This window comes from Puma concolor, chromosome D2 (assembly GCF_028749965.1).
Source record: "Puma concolor isolate L17-30 chromosome D2, mPumCon1.1.hap2, whole genome shotgun sequence".
NCBI classification, from domain to species: domain Eukaryota; kingdom Metazoa; phylum Chordata; class Mammalia; order Carnivora; family Felidae; genus Puma; species Puma concolor.
This window is the reverse complement of record NC_141677.1, coordinates 42,621,892-42,638,308: the sequence shown is the minus strand read 5'-3', so window position 1 is coordinate 42,638,308 and position 16,417 is coordinate 42,621,892. Positions and strand designations below refer to the sequence as shown.

The 16,417-nt window shown below is 38.7% G+C and overlaps 1 protein-coding gene and 1 pseudogene across 10 annotated transcripts in view; both read right to left on the bottom strand.

Annotated features, from left to right (window-relative positions):
• NRG3 (neuregulin 3) overlaps positions 1-16,417 on the bottom strand; it is a 1,064,827-nt gene that overhangs the window by 182,670 nt on the left and 865,740 nt on the right. The gene's annotated exons all lie outside the window — the stretch shown is intronic.
• On the bottom strand, positions 8,710-15,475 carry LOC112854698 (ruvB-like 1 pseudogene; annotated as a pseudogene).

The window sequence follows — 16,417 nt, the reverse complement described above, 5'->3', positions numbered from 1 at the left end:
AATGAGGTGAGTGAGCCTTCTGATTGCCCTGGGTTTTCCTCTGGATATGTTTTCCAGACCATGGCAGAGGGCATCCCAAGCAGAGCATGATGGGTCTCACTAAATTGAGGAAACAGGGATAGAAGTTTGGGAGGCTGAAACAGCTCCTGAAAATAATAGCTTCTTGTGGCCTCTGGTGTGCTGTTAGTTCTTGTATCAACTGGCAGGGGCAGCCCCCTGTCCATAGCACCGGTTAAATACAGTCTGTGGTTTTTCCAGTACTTGCAGAAGCTCACTGCACTCTCTGAAACATAGCTCCAGCTGGCCAGTGCTCTTTCTCTGAGCTTGGAGGCTTCAAAGCCAACTGAACTGCACTGCTCTCTCAGAGATCTGAGTTTCAACACATGGGTCCCTTCCTGTAAGCTACTATCGTTCAGTAATGTTAATCTCTCCGTTTCCTCAATCATACGGCGAAATGTACATATGATAGCTGCTTATCAGTTGCCACCTCTGTGATAATTCAAGGTTCTTTTTGTGTGTGCGTTTTGTCTTTCTAGTTATGTAATTACATGTGCTATATAGTTTACATCTGCTAACAGTTCTTTATATTAAATTACTTAAAAAAAAAAAAAAAACCTGGTGAGGTCTGTCTCCTCACTGAATCTGCCTGATACACTGGTACACGAAGAAAATTCAACTCAAGATAGATTAAAGATCTAAATGTGAAAAGCAAAGGCATACAACTTTTTGAATGTAATGCAGGAATATATTTTCAGAAATTCATCATAGGGATACATTTCTTAGATGAGACACAAAAAGAACAAACTAAAGGAAAAGAAAACTAAACACAGGTAAAATTTAAGCTAAAATGCAGAATTAACTTCTATTCATCAAAAAGCATCGTAAACCAAGTGAAAGCCCAAATTGGGAGACTGGGGAGTCATTCCCAACACAAGCACAGCACATACCACACGTGCACACCTAAGAAATATTTTGAAACTAATAACGGAGTATTATTAGTCAACGTGGAAAAGGTTGGAAACCAAAGAGAAAATTGGGCAAAATTTGACCTGAGAAGCATTAAAAAAGGGGGGTGGGTGTTCAAATGGCCATAACACATAAGAAAATATGGTTAAGGAAATATAAATTATGTCCAAGACAAGATACATTTACATATGTAAAGGTGGCAAATTGAAAATCACAAAATACCACCTGTTGTGATGGATACAACAATCAAAATGTCAATTAGTGTAACTGCTTTGGTAAAAACTGCAGCATAGTCTAACATATCTGGATATGCACCTCACTCTTCAATTCAGCTAACCAATTTCTCGTTGATACACTCTAGAGAAATGCTACTGGTGTGGCAGGACACATATACGGGACTCTGACTTTTTTTCCCCATCATTTCAAGTTTTTGGTTCTTGCTTTCTGACATGCAATAGCAGAAAATGGCTTTCTTTTTCCAGTGCCTGTGGAGCCCTCTCCTTCAAATGCTGTGTAAATTGTTGAAAATAAAGCCTGAAACCTCTCTGTAAACACACAGGAAATCAATGAAAGATTCATTAAAGCACAGTATCCGAAGTAATCATAATTTGTTTTATAAACTATTTTGAGTAACAGGAAACTTTTCAATAATCTTTGCTGTGCTTAAGATAATAATGCCATTAATTAGTTTCCTTGAGAGACTTCCTGGGTATTTTATGAACGATTTCTTTTTCACACTCCTGGGAAAGAAGTCATCATGCATTCAAATTGCAATCGATGCAAGCAATGCTATGGAAAGTGATTGTCTTCTCCACTTGATGTGCTTCAATTATTTCATGTTCTTAATCCATTTATCTCTTTTGCAAAGAGTGAGGCACCAGGAGGGAGAGAACATTTCAGGCAAGTTTGTGGCCAGATAGATCAGAGGGGATTTGGGCATAAAAACCGCAGTGAAAATGAACACCAGACATAGCAAACTATGTATCCCAGTTTGCAAATTAAGTATGTCAGTAAATGGTTGACCTTGGGAATGCTGAACCCTCTCAGGCACAAAGTTGTTTAAATGTAGGAAGTATTGCTCGAGGAAGTTTTCTTGTGACTTAGATCAAAAACATCTTTCGAGGACCTAATATGTGAAATGAATGATAATACGCATTTGTGTATTTCATTTTCAAATCTTTAGATAGCCCTCATTCTATGAAAAATTGAAAGTCCCAATAACAAAACCGTATGCTATCAGACCATAATAAAATAAATATAACATGAATTCATTCACTCTAAAATAGAAGGGGAAGAACTGTATTCTAATATTTGTTTATGTTATTTGAGGTAATTCTCAAACAATCTGATAATGTTAGTGATAATGATAAACCACAATATTAACATTTATTGGCTATTCCCTTAGGCACTGGGGCCACACGACACACAGATATTATCTTATATAATCGTCACAACAACCTTATAGAGGAAGGTGAAATATCTTATTTTTATAGGTGAAGAAGCTGAGGTGAAGAAAACCTAAGCTACTTATTTAACTTTACATTGATTTGAGCCCGAGTCTGTCTGCCTCCAATCGACACTGCTTGTTCTACTGAATATCTCAGCCTCCTGAGTTTCTTGAGCATCTAGTGTCTGCTAAGACAGCATGAGGTGCAAAGAACTGAATAGGGAGTTCCCTCATGGTGCTCTGTTATTGTCAAGAGTATAAAATACAGAAAAATAGAGAAAAAATTTCAAAAGAAAAGGACAATCATTAAACTTAGGTACAATGCCATATGCCATGGGGGCACAGTAAATAAAAGAAGGTGCTGTTTGGGGACGGGGTGCACCAGGGAAAGTTCACAGAAGAGGAGGCACAGAAAGTGTTTTTACTTTATCTTCACAATTAAGGAAGGGGTGTTGAAAAATGGGAACACAGAGCTCAGAGTGGAGAATATATGACTTGAAAGGAATGTCTGCTAATTTCTACCAGTCAAAGTGATCATCTGAATAGGGTGTGAGCTCATTAACTACCCTCCAAACATGTGTAAGGACTCCAAGACTGTCTACTCAACATGTGAGCTTGTGGCATTGCTACCTGTGAAATTCAGAACCTCTGGCCTTGACCCAGACCTCCTGGAATGGAAGCTTAATTTTCACAAGATCATCAGGGGATTTGAATCCCCTTACATTTTGAAGAGCACTGACTAGATCGAAACGATGAGTGTAAGACAAGCTGATGAAAAGTTGTGTGACTGACTTCACTATACCTGGGATACTCTAACCCTGACAAGGCAGCGTGTGTCCCATAGCAGGAAGTGAACTGATACCTAATATCCCACACTTGATTTTTTTTTTTTTTTTTTTGGTCAGGGAAGGTAAATTCGAGAATGTGTATATTCTCAGAAAATGACAGGCCATATTGAATGCCAGGACTCTGGAAACAGGGTCAGTTTTGACTGTCTGCAGTCCCAAGCCCAACAAAGGGAAGTTACTTAGCAATAAAAGGGTGTCTGGATGAAAGTGAATTGAAGAGTCATTCACATTCATCAAGGCTATACTTCACACATGCTTTCTTATTTAAGCCTCTCTTTAAAAGAGAGTACTCTGAGGTTTGGAGAGAATAAATGATTTTCCCAGGTGTGATTATAGCAATAATAGTAATGGTAATTTTGTAGGTAGCATTTACTGTGCACTTACTATGTTCAAAATACTGGGGTAAATACTCTTGTACCCATTATCTCATTTAACTTTCACTACAACTCTGTGAGAGTATATTATTTCCTCTATTTTATAGCTAAGGAAATAGAAGAGAAGGCAGTTGAAATGATTTGCTCCAGGTCATACAACTAATAAATATGTATGCTTGAATATATAGGTGTGTTTGACTCAAAAGCCCACACTCTTTTCATCAATACCAAAGAAACCCCAAAGGTCATCCTTTATTCATCTGCAATCTTCTCAAAGTGCATCAAAGACATTCTTACTTCTCTCATAAACTTTCAAACAAAAAGAGAGAGAAAGAAGAAGGAGGAGGGAGGGAGGGGAGAAAAGGAGAGGGATGGGGAGAGGAGAACGAAAGAATGGAAGGAAGGAAGGAAGGAAGGAAGGAAGGAAGGAAGAAAGAAAAAAAGAAAGAAAGAAAAGAGACAGAGGAAGAGAGGGAGGGAGGGAGAGAAGGAGGGAGAGAGGAAGGAAGGGGGAAAGAAATGCTTTAAGGTGAATAATTATAAATAACAAGATTTCTAAGATTTGCCAGTGAAATTACTGAACCAATGTTTGGTAAAATGTGCCCTTCAGCAAAGATGAAATAAGTATACTTTTGTCAATGCAGTTGTCTTCATTGATTTATCAGGAGATGGATGGGTAACTGGATTTTCCTACCTATTCTGTCACGTAGAGTCTCACACAAGTAAGTGCAGAGATATTTAAATGTAATTTACAAAGATATTAACTAAGCATTTCCAAAATATACTACTAAACCAACCTCCACACCCACATGTCAAGTTCTCTAATTTCCCAGTCGTACTACAACAAAATCAATAGATATGTTTGCATTCATCCAACACATGTACCTTTACTGGAGGGTAGAATGATTTAGAAGAAGTATAGGAGTTTGGCTCCCAACCTAAGTCACATAGGCTCAGACAAACTCTCTAATCCTTTCTAGGTTGTGATTTCCTCCACCATAAACAAGCATTTGTGTTACCTCAGAAAATAGTTGTAAGAATTCAACACAATCACAAAGTAGAGTCTAGTGGATAGTACTGCTTCATGGATGGCCCTTCTCTTCTATATTAACCCTAGTGTTTTCACATAGTCCTGATTTGAAAGATACATCTTTGCATCTTAAAATGAATATATACGAATAGACATAAGTTGACAATGATCTGCCAGATGCTGAACAGTTGTCATAATCTCTAGGATTTTACTTTATTATAGGCGTGTTTAGTCTATTAAATCTGAGGTTTACCAATTTGATCACCTTGAACTGTACACTTGTGGGGTTTTTAAAAATTATTTTTAGAGTGAAAAGAAAGAGAGTGTGAGTCAGGGAGGGGGGCAGAGGGAGGGAGAAAGAATCTTTACCAGGCTCCATGCTGATCATGGAGCCCAACGTGGGGCTCAATCCCATGACCTGGGATCATGACCTGAGCAGAAGTCAAGAGTAGGTCTGCCAACCAACTGAGCCACCCAGGTGCTCCTGTACATTTGCTTTCACTGAAGTTAGATGATGCAGAGTAGCTCCAGGCTGACTTCTAAAGTAGGAGATATGTCCAAACCCTTCTGTGCTCCACTTTCTGCTGCTGCACACCCTCCCTGACTTTCAGATATTGACATTTATCTGAGATGATATTCATTTGTGGCACTACATCAAGACTTCCCCTTTCTCAGTCCCGAGTGATCTCTATTCTTTCTCCTAATGCCTCACTAAACACTCTTTAAGTATACGTGATATCAATGAGGTAGTAGAGTAAAATTGATTTTAAAAATTCACAGTAAGTGCAAATAACCTCTAATGGATTTTGCCGTTATTTCTACCCAGATCATTGCTATTTCTAGCATGCAGCCTGAGAGCAAATTAAGTCTATGCTTAATGCTGAAATTTTCCTAATTTTTGTTAAAAGATGCTTTCCTCATATTCCCCAAATGAAAATTGGTCAGTGCAGCTTACATATAAGACACTTTGGTAATTCAAAGGAACCCAGAGAAATCAAAGCACGGGCTAGCAATGAATCTTATTGAGTGTTAAATTGAATTTGTCTACTGGAACAGATAATCTGAATTTACCATTGCATCACATGAATGATATGCGCAGGAAGCAAATATCACAGGAACATATGAGCATCCTCCAGAATACTGCTCTCCCTAGAAATTCTGTGCACTCTTCAAACACTCTTAAAAGATAAGCCATGTTTGCCCCAGGTAAACAGACTTCTCACTGGCTCTCTGTCATATTTGACTCTGTGCTGACACTCAGTAGCTTGGCAAAAGACAGCTGAAGATTCCAATTTTACATTTGCCCAAAATCTAAAATTATCAACTCTGTGGACACCAGTGACACAATGATTAACCCTCACTTCTATCATATGATGATGCCTGTAATTCATTGTTGGAGGGCTTGGCAATCTGCTAATGGCCTTCATTCCATCTGGAATATGTCAGCTCATTTTTTAAAGACAGAAAGACAAAACAAAGAGTTCTGAACACTATCTTGCCAATGTGCAAAGAAGATGATATAGAGTCACCATTTCAACTATAAGTTTTCATGTATATTTCAGTCCTATACTCGAATTCCCAGGGCATGCTGATCCCAGCATCACAGATAAAATTTCTCCAAATTCCCAAAATTAAACATGGTGTTTGGATTGACACACTTAAAGGATTTCACAAGATACATCCAGACTGTTGTCACATCTTGGAAGAATGACTTTTCTCTGTTGAACCACACTAGTCTCTGCATAACAGGAGTATTCAGCACATACCCAGTCTTCAGGAATTAGTGTCTTAAGAGCTCTTTGTTGCATTTATTTTTATTCCACTGTTCTTCCTGTGAACAAAATGGCCATTTACCCTAGTGTAATTGCTTTTGCCCTTTCAAAAAGACTCAATCAAGTTTTTCCAGCCATCCAGCTTCCCCAAATCGTTTCACCTTAGTTAGGCATTGTTACTAGGTAACAGCGTTTCTAGCCTGACTTGTCCAGTTCCCCTGTGCATCAGTGGCCCATGCCACATCAAGTCTAACGATCTGGAGTCTGCTGAAGGTCACTGTTAAGTCAAATAAAAACATATAACTAGATGACTCCCAGTCACATTTAAAAACCTGTTTGGCTGGGGGCACCTAGATGGCTCAGTTGGTTAAGCATCAACTCTTCATTTCAGCTCAAGTCATGATCTCACAGTTCTTGAGTTCGAGCCCCGTGTCAGGCTCTCAGCTGAAGGTGTGGAGCCTGCTCGTATTCTCTCTCTCTCCCTCTCTCTCTGCCCATCCCCTGCTCTCTTGCTCTCTCTCTCTCTCTCTCTCAAAATAAAGAAATAAAAAAAAACCTGTTTGGCTGGCATTTCAGGCTTTTTGATCACCTGATATTCTTCTCTTAGTTTTGATACATCTTGCTTGGTTTTCTGTAGTCTGGTTGCTAATCTATAATTTCAAAATATTTTTATGTAGAAAATAGATTGTCAATAATATTTATGCCACATTCACCATTTTTATGACGATCAACAGCAAGAGTGCTAACATTGAGTACTTACTAAATTAAAGGCAATGCACTCAATATGCAACATGCACTTTCTCCTTCCCCACAAAATAGGGCACAGTGAATTACCTGAACTTGGAATTCAAAAGTTGTTGAATGAATTAATGATACTCATTATTGGGATGCTTAATTAAGCCAAGTCAATGGTAGTGATCAAGTATGCTTCCTTTTCCTGCCTATAGGTAAAAATAATTAGGTTCATAATAATTTATCTGGGGCTTTCTCACTTATTAAAACAAACAACAAACAAACAAACAAACAAACAAAATCCTAACCAAATCAAAGATTCCCCTCCCCACCCCATGGGCAGTAAAGATATAGAAACCCAGAGTAGTATTAGAAAAATTTTTCTAGTGTTAACTTGATTTTAGTTAAATTGAATGTAGTTTTTTAGTTGTCAGTAATGGGTTCTATAAGACAAATATTCATTACAGGGGATGATAAGGACAGAGAGATCACATCCAAGGACAAGAAAGAAAATGGGCTTGAATGTCAAAACGAAAGTAAAGAGAATCAAAAGCAAGAACTTCAATGAAGGCATTGAAGTCAAAGGTTAAATCCAAACATGGATATAAGAAATTCATTTTAGGCCTTTTCTCTGGGGCCAAGAAGTTTGTGCAGGGCCTAGCACCTCTGTCCTAAGTGTTAGCACCTGCATGGAACCAGGATCATGGCAAGAGAGAAAGTAAAAGGAGCTCATTGAAACTCATTGAGCTCATTGAAGCCACTTTTCTAGCTGAACCGTTGCCAAGGATTAGACATACTTGCAATCTAAGTAGGAATCTTGATGGAGCCAGTGGAAACAGCCTGTTTTTTAGCATAGAATCCTACACAGACACTGCCTGCTACAATATCCCAGTTGGCTTCCAGGAGTAGAAGGAACCCCAGAGACAATCAGTCATTGCTGTGTCGTGCATGAATCTTCCACTAGTATTGTCAGTATGGGCTCTTGTCCTTTGTTTGAATTTCTCAAAATATTGTCTCCCACATGGCACTCCAGTTATTACAAGAGACCGAAATCTTTTACCTCCTTTACTTTCTGGACAACGGAACTCTTCTAAAGAAATACAACCTCAATAACTAAGTCCCCGCATCTTTTGTTAGAACTCTAATGCTGATTAACACCATTGTTAACATTAATCTGTTCCATGGCATAGAGTAAGTACTCAGTAAATGACTGGCAGACTGCCCAATGATATGTTTTCTGCATGGTCATCTTCTCAATTGTTTAATTCCACTATCAAAAGGTTGACTGACCTCAAATTATCCCAAAGTTTTTGGGGACTCCCCAGTTCCTTACATGGTGTCTCTGTTACTTATTCTCCGTGTTCTAGCTGATCCTATCCCAGCTAGTCCTTCTGCCTTGAGGAGAATGGGAAAGGATGCAGGATTGAGAAATATGACTACAAATGAAGTTGATCCTAGATTACCAAAGAGCTTGAGTTCTACATTGCAAACTTGGCCAAATCTCTGTAGGCCAGTGATTCTCAATGTGCATGTGGTGGGCTGTAGATGTATTAAGAACTCTTCATGATTCCTTCTGTCTGGGCTCAGATTTTAATAATCTGTTTCATTTCCTGTGGGGTGTGCAGCATGTTCCCAATGATTATCACGTGGTCCAGAAGGTCAAGAGGGATGTCATGAGGAGAGGTGCTGTCCTCAGTATCCCTGATGACACAGATGCCTCGGTTGGATGCAAAGATGATGATGGAGGCAATAGAAGATTCCAGGTCCCAGTGCAGGTAGGTGAAACACTCGATGTCCGGCATGTGGACTTCATCAACAAAGAGCACACCTGGAACTAGCTCAGCAATACCCTGATCAATATACTTATTCACCACCTTGTTAGTCTCCCCTTGCAGTTTGTCTGTGATTTCGGTCTTCTTTGGCTCCATTAACTTGCCCATCATAGACAGGATGTTTTGCCCCCCCCCCCCCCACCAGGGCCATGTGTTGGCCACATCCAGTCATGCAAGGACACATACTGGATGATTTCTTTCTTCTTGTGAATATCCCCTTTTGGTAAGGTGACATAGTCTTCCACTTCAAGGTCGAATTCTGTGACGTAAGTATCATACCCGCTTTTCCTTTTCACAGCCCCATTGTTGGCTTCAATGTAGGTCACATATCCAGCTTCTACTCAGAGTTTCTAATAAATCTGAGTTTGTTGCTGTTGTTGCTGCAAGTGATACTATCTGCTGTCATTAAAAAAAAATGATGAGGGGTGGCTGGCTGGCTCGACATCAGCATCAGCTCAGGTCATGATCTACAGTTCATGAGTTCAAGCCCAGTTCAAGCTCAAGTTCATGTGGGGTTGTGTGCTGACAGCTCCAGCATGGAGCCTGCTTTGGATTCTCTTTCTCCCTCTCTCTCTGTCCCTCTTCTGCACACACATGCTCTCTCTCTCTCAAAAATAAATAAAGAAACATTTTTTAAAAAATACTGACATTTTCTTTGACAGAGAGGTGCTTCTTGCCCACCATGCCCTCCTTGAAAACAAAATAGGGCCCAATAATAAGCCTCACCTTCAGAATTTAAGATACAAGGCTTGGGTCTTCTGGTCCTTGGAACTGTAAACAGGAACCTACAAATTAGTCCGAGGGTCTCTCATAAGTATACAGCAGACAATAACAGGGTGCATCCACTCATCTCTACAGGAAATGAGAGAGGTTTTCATTGTTACTTATTTGACTAATGTATAGATTTGTGTGAAATTCTGTTCAGAGTTTATAGTCTCTTGTGTACGGCCTTATATACATGTAAATCCAGTAATGTTTCCTCAAATTGAGACTACCTTCTCTCTCTCTTGTTTTAGTACAGAAAGGTCTTTTGTCAGTAGGATTGTTTCATTCACCTAACACTACAACTTGCTTTTATCTTGGTCTGCACCGACCTGAGTGGGTTTTGTGATGTTGCAAATATCAGGGTGCGATGTGCTATGAGGAAGGGGAAAAAGGTATTGCATATTTTTTTTTCAAGCAGTTACTCAAAGATACCACCTCATGCATATAAAAGAGTATTCAAAGGGCAGTGAACAGCAGTGCAGTTCTAGAGGGTGACATCTTGAACAATTTTAGGGACATTTTGAGATATTTTAATGCAGTCACAATTATTTTAATAGTTACTCTATTGTAGTTTCTATGGACTGTCATTAAAATGCTTAATTCCTTCCATAGGGCTGAGAACAAAAACAAGCTAAGGACCTATTGCCCTCGAAGAAGGCAGAGCCAGGACAGAAACACAACACTGAGTGGTAACACTCACATTATTTTTTATGTAAATGGAACCCCCTAAACATAGTGTCCTTGTGCTACCCAACATCATTTGCAGTTGAGACAGGATGAAGTCAGAGAAGGCAAGTAAGTTATTGCAAGAGTCCACTTCAGAGGTATAGAAAGACCTGCCACAGTAGTAGTTAAATGTGACAGGAGGGAACAGATTTGAGAAATACTTTGGAAGCAAAAATAAACAGGGATGTTTGATTAAGTGGCAGCATGAGGAAAAGAACAGAGACGGATGCTTTGGGAGATAAGAATCTAAGTTCCAAGCTATAGAACTTTAGATGAGGCATAGATTAAACGCTAAGTAGTGACTTTGGACCTGGTCCATCTGAGGTGCCAGTGAGACACAGGAAAAAGGCAGCTGGCTGGTCATACATGGATCAGGTCATGAATAGGGCATGCTAGGAATGCAGGCACATTGAAGTGTATTCAATTTTATAAGTTGCTGCAGCCACTGAGTAGAATGAACTGAAAGAGGTAGCCAAGAGAGAGCCATAGGAAATCTCCCTTTTCTGTGGCAATGACAGAGGGGAGCCCCTGAGGCAGAGCAGGAAGAAGTGGCTGGATGAGAATTAGGATTGCCATCTACTGGTGGCCAGAGTAGGAGAGAGTTCCAGAAAATCAAGTGTTAAATACAACAGAATGAAAATAAAGACTGATACAAATGTTTATTTTCTTTGTGTGTGTGTGTGTGTGTATTTTTTTTTCCTTTTTAGAGCTTAATTTCTCTAATCACCTCAATCTGGAGTTTTCCTAATCTTGGTAGATTTTATTCTTTCGTACCTTCTTTATTTATCTTAGCTACTTAAAAATATGTTGGGTTGTAGTTTTCTATTGTTTTGGATGTATCTTTTTGGCATAATTTCATTGCCTGAATCATTCTGCCTTTATTTCCTCTTCCTCATAATGACTTATAATAGTTCTGTATGGAAACCGACCATGATCCATTTCTCATTCTCTTCTTCCTGCTCCTCCTCCACCTTCTGCTCCTTCTCTGGAGTCTCCTTTTACTTTTAGGAAGGTGGGTGGGTCGGAGCAGTTTTCCCAGCATTATGGCTCTAGAGCTCCCTCTCCTGTCATTTTTGCAAAGTAATAACAACAACAAAAAAATATGACCTCACATTTACTGTAATGCTGTGTCTGTTCCTTTTCCTTATTTAAAAACAACAAACAAACAAACAAAAACAAAGTTTTCTTTCCTTTGCTTCTTTGATAAGTTTGGGTTCTTTCCCATTGGTTTCTCATCAGTGTGGGTGTTTGTCCTGGAGGGAAGCTTCATTTGATTAGTTCTGAGAGTCCATGGGGCCCAGACTGCCCCAGCACTTTCAAATCTCACTGCAGAGCTCTTGGTCTCACCCATAAAATGACTAAGCTACTACTCTATGGTGGACCCAATAGGCTTCGAGAAGGAGTCTGGCAATCTGGGGCTACAGTGGGGCTTTAGGATCTTCTTTTAATATTAAGTTCATGAAGATTTTGCAGTGATATCCATAATTCGTGTTTGTTTTATTAACCGCATAATGTTTTCAATGTCTTATTGGGTAGAACTTATACTTCAGAAGGATGCAACATGTCCCATGACCTCACATGAGCAAGGGAGCACACATGTAACCCTGTCTGACAAGCTCATAGGTCTGTCTTAGAGTTCTCATTACAGTTGTGGGGGACACTGACCAGAGTTCAATGGGAAGAATTATGTATGCTGCTTTTAAGAACATACATAACTAGAGGCGCCTGGGTGGCTGAGGCATTTGAGCGTCCGACTCTTGATTTCAGCTCAGGTCATGAACCCTGGGTGGTGGGATCCAGCCCTGCATCGGGCTCTGTGCTGAACGTGAAACCTACTTAAAATTCTCCCTCCCTCTCTCCCTCTCTCTCTCTCTCTCTCTCTGCCCCTCTCCCCCTATCTCTCTCCTTCTCAAAAAAATTATATATATATATATACATAACTCAACATGCATTCTTTGGTAAAGGAAAAGATAGGGATGAGACTTCAGAGAGAAACATAATTGAAGGAAAAAAGGAACTTCTTTTAGAATTAAGAAGAACATAATATATATTTTTAAGTATAAGAGGTGAAATAAAGTGGCAAATATTGAATAAAGGATAGTCAAAAGAATAAAATACAAAATAATTTTTAAAAAGCTTTTTATAAAGGGATTAGTTCTGAAGCGCACGCGCGTGCGCGCACAGACACACACACACACACACACACACACACACACACACACCCAATACCTCTTCCCTTGAGATACCAAATGATCATCAAACATTTGTTTGAAGATCTTCAGTAATGGGGAGACAGTTACTCCAGACAAGACTAGCTACAGAGAGGTCTGCACTTTATCGATTAGAAGACTTTCATTTCCTGCATTTTTTACACATGCAATTTATTCCCTCTTTCTCGGTGTCAGCCGTGGAGAAGAAATTAATTTCTGTCTACATGATGGTTAACCTGGAGAAACGTGAGATTTCAATAGAAAAAGAAGTAAAGATTAGTTCTCTTTTGTCCAGCACCAATGACACATTTGGATGAGTAACCATTATTGTGAACATAAGAGAGATGCATTAGAGGAAGAAAGTATGCAGAGATGTAAAGGTTGACAGAGGGAGAGAATTACAAGTGAAGATTTATGCTAGCTGAGCCGATCTGCTCTGGCAAAACTATTATTCTAAAAATGTGTTTGTTTGAGCCCAAGATCCATTTTATGAGAGCTGGAAGTCTAAGCTTGAGGGCAACATAGTAGGTTCTACCCAAGAGCCCATTTGGTCTGCAGCCAAATTCAGCTCTTAGGAATGTGGCAGTGCTTACAATTAATACTTTTTCTTCTGTTTATTAAGCACTGTATTTAGTCACAAAGCTTTAGCCTTTAGGGAGTAAACAGAGTAAACAAATGAGCAAGATTAGGCTTTTATTAAACCAAAAATTGCATTGCTCAGCTGAATAAGCACCAATTTATACTTACTAATGAGATAACACTTCAGGCTAAGGAATGCATTTTGGTTATATGGAAATTCAATCTGATCAGTTAACACCAAAGTTTTGGAGAGTACAGAGATTCATTTCCTACCAGACTCCCATGACGTTAGTTCTATATTTTGAAACTCACATGGAACCCAAGGGATGATTTGTGGGAAAGAGCAGGGATTTCATCATGGATTTGTGGAATCTGATTTTTTTTACACACACAAACAAAAATTATGGGTAACATTTTGAGCAAGATGGCATATTGAATTTGTTATTTGAGGGATTTTCCTATACTCTGAACATATAACAAGGAGGCACAAAAGTAAAAAAACAGAAAAGCAAAAGACAGCTGGGCTAACATCAAGAAAACACAAATATGCAGAATAGAAACACAGAGTGATATTCACAGCTGAAGACTACTCCAGGCAGTTTGGGGAACAGAGGCAGAAAGTGGTAGCTGAAGAGTTCAGCTATTATAAGTGAAAGAAAGGGACAGAAAATGTAGTGTACTGTATTATGACTACAGCAAATTACTCATTAACCCTCTTGGGAGAAAAATCCACTTTTCTGTTATTAATGTGAGACTTCACCTTATGACTTGCTCAAGCCAAAGCAATGTAAGCAAAAGTGATATGACTCTTTGTAGAAGAAGCTTTAGGAGCCAGTGACCAGTTTCTCCATATTCCCTTGACCAAGAAATAGAAAATCCCATCTGCCAAGGTCTCCAAATGAAGGTGATAAAGAAACATAGTCACCACACCCAGAGCAGACATTAATGTAAATGAGAAATGAAAATGTTTTTTTTTTTTAAATGCCAGAGAAATAGTGGGGTCATTAGTCATCGAAATATAACTTATGTTATTCTGATCAATGCCTGGATCAGTGAAGGTTAGAAAATGATGGGTTGAGGAGAGTGTGTCACTGCATACTTCCCAGAGTTCTAGTGTTTAGGTAGCGACATACCCAGGGAGATGACAGCCAGAGCCTCACAATAAGACACAAACAGATGCCTCCTGGTTGGTGACTAATCTGCCATACCCCTAATGCAGTTAGCATGGTCATGTCCAATCACACTGTAACAATGTGTGTGTGTGTGTGTGTGTGTGTGTGTACTACAGGTTAAGGTTTTTGTAAGCAGGAAAAAGTCAGCATAAACAGAAAGGAAAAGTGAAAATGAAGCAAAACAATATCCCACTCAAAAATGAGTCAATAAATCCAAATTCCAAAATTCATTATGAAATGCAGTGCTAAAATTACAACCATCACATCCAACACACAGAAGGGGAATTAACTCCAGATGGAATGACAATTTTTTTGAGTTATAGAAGACTGCTTCAGGAGAAAAGGTTTTTTTTTTTTAAGTTTAGTTTTCAAAAAAAAAAAAGGAATTGCAAAACAAAAATGATGAGAAATACAAACTCTGATTTTACAGGTAGATTTTGGAAAGAGCAAATCAAATATACAGAGGATGGAAAAACTTCATTATGAAAAAAAAAACCTGGTTGCAGTATAAGAAAGGCTTGTAAGTTGGAAGATAATATTTGAAATTTCACTCAGAATGCAATAGCAAGACCAGTACCAAGAAAATATCATATGAGAGAGATGAGGAATAGATTAAAGACTCCAATATGCAGCAAAAGAAACTCTAGAAGGTTAGAAAAAAAAGGAATGACAGAGGAGCAATATTTGAAGAAAAAATAGAAAAAAAGATTTTCAGAATTAAAGAATATATAAATCAAATTTAAAATGCCCTTTGAACATCTAGCAGAAAAACTGAAGATAAATTCACATCAAGATGTGTTTTGCTGAATCTCTAGGAACATTTAAAACCTAGGAGAGAAGTAACTTCCAAGGAAGGAGCTCCAAAACACCACTCCTCCATTAAATCTATGAAATTATAAATTATAATTTGCTAAAATTATAAAAAATAAACTTTTCCAAAACTCTGAAAATTAACCCAAGGCTTGGTAAGAACAGCAAGCTTTGTCTCATTTTAACCAGCTCTATTCCCATCACCTACTCATCGCTGTGGCAGCCTTAAGAACTAACATGTAGCAATCATGGAAGCTGTGATAAAAAGAAACCCAGCAGCCACTGGAAGAAGTGGAAAGGGTTTTCAGATCCCCAGAAATCCAGAACTAGAAAATTATCACTATTTGGCTTGTCCCACATATAGGACTACTCTTTATTTGACCTGGCTCAGATCTTGTTTAGTAAGGAGAATCCTGTGCCTAGGGAGTTTGTCAAATCAATTAGCTGCAATTGTTCAACATTGATTGTGGTTGCCTGAGGCAGCAACACAAGCTGGCCAAAGACTTAAGAAGAAAATGGGGGGGGAGGGGAGAAGTATCCATCAAGGCATTGAAGATTTCCATCAAGTTCTTGGGGATCTAGAATGCTGTGCATATGTCTAGAGCTGTGCACAAGATCTGAGAAGACCTAGACTGCTCATCTCTGGCTGATAGCCTTTTGCAAGAGCAAGAGTTGAAGGCAATTGCAGGGTTGCAAAGTATCTTGTAGGGGCATCGGAGTCTTGTTCCAAAACATACATGGGTCTTTGGCAAAGGAAGGGAGAGTTGTTGTTTCAAGATATTTAAGGACATCTCTGTAAAAAAAAATAGCTGGTTATTAAGTTAATGGTGAAGAGACTTCAGTGACAGCACAGGATAAAGAACTTTAAAGAAATATTCCTTAATAAGTCAGTAACCATACATCACTATTAAAAAGTTATCCCCAAAGTTTATCTATTAGCTATCTATCTATCTATCTACTTATCTATCATCTAATTTTCTTCTTGTGATAAGAAGATTCAAGATCTACCCTTCCCAGCAACCTTCAAATATGCACTACAATACCATTTTATAGTGTATATGTGATGTACATTGTACACTTGAAACTAATATAATGTATACTTGAATTAAAATATTATACCTGATTTTTAAAAAAAAGAAACAAAAAGAAAAAAA